The sequence below is a fragment of the Leptodactylus fuscus genome, chromosome 3 (assembly GCF_031893055.1).
Source record: "Leptodactylus fuscus isolate aLepFus1 chromosome 3, aLepFus1.hap2, whole genome shotgun sequence".
In the NCBI taxonomy this organism is placed as follows: Eukaryota; Metazoa; Chordata; class Amphibia; order Anura; family Leptodactylidae; genus Leptodactylus; species Leptodactylus fuscus.
The window spans coordinates 225016540-225021556 of NC_134267.1; positions in this window are offsets into that span (position 1 = coordinate 225016540).

Genomic DNA, 5017 nt, shown 5'->3' on the forward strand with positions numbered 1-5017 from the left:
AAAGTCGAGTGTCATGTCTGCCCCTTATCGGTGTCTTACTACCTTGTTGTATTTGTGATTTCATGACAATACACAAAATCCATAATATCCTTATTACACGAAACGGTTTCTGTGCCATGTATAGATAATAAGGGGGGGGCTATGTCTCTCTCTTAGGTGACTCCCTATAACTTTTAATTGCTTGCTTGTATTAATAATCGCGATACATCCCAAGCCCATCTTGTATAGAAATACTAGCATCTGTCTGCGACTTCATCCGCGTGTTGTTGGCGATGATCCGCTTCGATGTAGCCAATTGCTGTTGTTGATGATTCGCCTGCTCCCGCGTCTCAGCTCTTCTAGATGTCTGCCCAGCTGTATGTACATCTCTGCATATGGAGAGCATAATTAGCTGTACTACAGTGCTGCCTAAGCTCTGCTACATCTGGCAATTTGGCTTACAGGGGTTTTCTTATGGCAGTGTGTGAGCAGCTTCTGTGTTAGAAATGGCTGAACGGATGTTGCTGAAATTTGCCACATCCCCCCCTCCCCCCATTAGAGGCTGAACACCACTTTCCCCCGTCGTACTCACACAATCTGTACACCCGATATACTGCTCTTGCCCACACACAGCCTGCATGTTTGCTACTGTCCTGACCTGCCATTAGACTCCATTTTCTGCAGCTTCCACACTGTCTGGTTCAATATTATATAGCACCGCCGACAAAATAGCGTGTAGCTCTGCCCACACAATAGCGTGATCCTATCCGAAAACGGCTCAAGGACCTGTGATGACATCATCAAGGGTCCTTTAGTGTAGTCTGAACATAAATTTGTTCATAGCGGTTGTGAAGTCTGGTCATTTACCGGGATAAAAATTAGTCTGTTTTAATCGAGGTTACAATCTAGGTATGTGCCAAATTTCAGGCAAATCCGTTCAGCCGTTTTTGCATGATTAACTTTCACATTTATAATATTAGTAGGATTAGTAGGATAGGATAGGATGTGTATTTGGTGTATTCTACATTACTGATTTTTAGCCACTAGATGGCGCACTGATATATCTTACTGTGAACAGTCTCCTGCAGGATTTCTTATCCTCATCATTAAGTGGATTGTCTCTTATGTATTCCTATCCATACCCTCATGTCATATTGGAGTATATGGATCTCATAGAGGGAAGTCTCCGCTCAGGATACATCTGCCTCATCTGTAACGCTTACTATAAATGGAGACTTACCTATTAGCACCTCATCAGGGGAGATGTAATGGTGGTTATATCATCTGTGTATTGCGTCACCCGCCATGTTCCTTCCAAGCCTTTGCACTTAATCTAGCTAGACTTTAGAAATACTACGGTAGGTCCCATGACAAGGTCATATCTCACATATAGTCAAAGATTGTCCAACCATTCATGACAACTGTAGTCCCACGTTCCCTATCAGGATGGGGTCAGAGCCCTCCATGTGTCCTGCTGCTACATTCATTGTCTATGGGACTGACAGAGAAGGTAGAGTAGTACATGACAAGGAGCGGCAGTGCACATATTGGGCCATCACGCCATTTTGATGGGGAACATGGGACTCTTGTCATGATCGGGGGAATCAAACATTTATCTATCCTGTGAGTAAGTGATAAGTTGTTATGGTGGGACAAACCCCTTAAAGTGTCAGAGGTGACCAAAGGAGTTAATGGCGGCATTTCAGTGGTCGAGGACAGGGAATGAGTTAATGTCACTGGTGGTCAAGTGATACCAATGTCTATGGTGGTCTGTACCATCAGGTTATATCCCCTACATATTATATGAACCAGTTATATCCCCTATATATTATATCATCAGGTTATACCTTCTATATATTGTAGCATCAGGTTATATCTCCTATATATCATTACATCAGGGTATATACCCAAAATATTATATCATCAGGTTATATCTCCTACATGTTATAGCATTAGATCATACCCTCTATATATATGAACAAGTTATATTTCTCTATCTTATAAAAATGAGTTTCTGTCTGTCTGTCTGTTCGTTCTCTATGTGCGACCAAACGACTGGACCGATCTTCACCAAATTTAGCACACAGATACTTCAGGTGTCCGGGAAGGTTTAAGATGAGAACCCAACTCACTCGGACGTACTGTTCTGGAGATAAAGCTTTCCCAAGACCCTGACCCTCCATTAGCCAAAACAAACCTTCAAGTCTTTCACTCATATTCCAATTGCAATACACACAGTCACTGCACATGTACAATCCAACACTGATAACCAAGCTGAGATACATGCATCAGAGGATTAGATACACAGGTCAGCACACAATATCACATGGCAGAGGATTAGATACACGCGTCTGCACACATTTCTACACACCAGAGGATTAGATATGCACGTCTGCACAAAGTACCACATGCTGGAGGATTAGATACACAGGTCAGCACACAGTATCACATGCCAGAGGATTAGATAGATGCATCTGCCCACAGTTCCACATGCCAAAGGATTAGATACGCGTGTCTGCACACAGTTCTACACACCAGAGGATTAGATACACACGTCTGCACAAAGAACCACACGCCAGAGGATTAGATACACAAGACAGCAAATAGTATCACATACCAGAGGATTAGATATGCACATCTTCACACAGTACCACACGCCGGTCGGAGGATTAGATACGCGCATCTGCACACAATACCACATGCCAGAGGATTAGATACACACGTCTGCACACAGTACCACACGTTGACCAGAGGATTACATATGTATGTCTGCACACAGCGCCACACACTGTAGAATTAGATACACACGTCTTTACACAATACCACATGCCAGAGGATTAGATACGCACCACTGCACACAATACCACATGCAGGAGGATTAGATATGCACATATGCACACAGTTCCACACGCCACAGGATTAGATATGCGCTACTGCACACAATACCACATGCCGGAGGATTGGCTATGCGCCAATGCACACAGTTACACAGGATTAGATACACACATCTACACAAAACTTCACATGCCGGAGGATTAGATACGCGAAACAGCACACAGTTCCACACACCGGAGGGTTAGATATACGCCTCAACACATTGTACCACATGCCAGAGGATTAGATACGTGCATCTTCACGCAGTTTTACACGCCGGAAGATTAAATACGTCTATACACAGTGATCCATGCCGCAGGATTAGATACGCACGTCTTTACACAACACCACATGCTGCAGGATTTGATACACATGTCTGCACACAGTTCCACATGCCGCAGGATTAGATACGCCCTTCTGCGCACAGTTCCACATGCTGGAGGATTAGATATGCACGTCTTTACACAATACCACACAATGGAGGATTAGATACGCGCCACTGTAAACAATACCACACGGTGTAGGATTAGATACACACTACTGCACACAATACAACACGGGGAGGGTTAACTACACGTGTCTGCACACAGTACCACATGCCAGATGATTAGATATGCATATCAGCACACAGCACCACACGCTGGAGGTATAGATACGTACGTCTATACACAGTTACACATGCTGCAGGATTAGATATGCACGTCTGTGCACACTTCCACACGCCGGAGGATTAGATACGTAGGTCTTTACACAATACCACACGATGGAAGATTAGATACGCGCCACTGCACACAATATCACACGCCAAAGGATTAGATACACGCTATTGCACACAATACCACACAGGGAAGGTTAGATACACGCGTCTGCACACAGTACCACACTCCAAAGGATTAGAAACGCGTGTTTGCACACAGTACTACTCACTGGAGGATTAGATACGGGCGTCTGCACACAATAACACACGCTGGAGGATTAGCTACACAAGTCAGCACACAGTATCACATGCCAGAGGATTAGATACGTGCGTATGCACACAATACCTCATGCTGGAGGATTAGATACACAAGTCAGCACACAATACCACACGACGGAGGATTAAATACGCATGTCTGCACACAGTACCACAAGCCGGAGTATTAGATAGCGCATATGCACAAAGTACCACGCGTCAAAGGATTAGATACACACGTCTTCACACAATTCCACACGCCAGAGGATTAGATACGCACCACTGCACACAATACCACACACCAGAAGATTAGATACACGGTTCTGCACAGAGTACCACATATTACAGTTTTACTCCAGGTTTCCATAGCAACTCAGCCATTTTTCTTCACTACTTTATGTCAGCCTTAAAGGGGCAGGACACTGTGGATGACACTGTTACACAAGGTCACATACACACAGCTTTACTCCAGGTCTCCATAACAACTGATCGCAGGTTTTTCACTGATATTCGAAATGAGATACACATGATCACATGACACTTATGGACACACACAAACTAAATACAAAATACACCAGTGCAAAATTGCACAATTCTTAAGGGGCCACTACACAAAAAAAAAATTAAATATACCCGTGCGAAGCCAGGTCCTCCTGCTAGTGTATAATAAAAGTTGCCTCACTGAACTCTATTTTTACAGCAACCACCTTCTAAACATCTCAGTGTCGGCAGGTATAGAATATAATATATGTAATGACACCTCATATAATTTATTATGGATAGATATCGGTGGATCAGTCATCTAAGCTGAGGACTTTGGAACGTGTTATGGAAACTGAATGTAAAATATGTGAAGAATCTATGGATAACGTACAGTCCTGTGTCCTGTATTACCTGCAGAGGAGCCTTGATGTGTCTAGGTTCTGATTTACTATCTGAGATGTGTATACAAAGTGCCCAAAAAATGCAGCGCAACTTGGCATAGCTGAGGTGCACACTCCACCAGTGCAACATATCTGAAGACTGGTACTGAAAATAGTCAACACCAGTCTCCATAGATCACCCCCGATGAGACTGGCAGCTGAATGCGAATATGACTATTAGCACCAGGAGTAGCTGCCAACTGAACACTGCACCCGCAGGAGAAATGTGGTATTACATGGTGCCCACTTGTATGAATTTGGACACCATTCTTGGGAACCATTGCTTTAC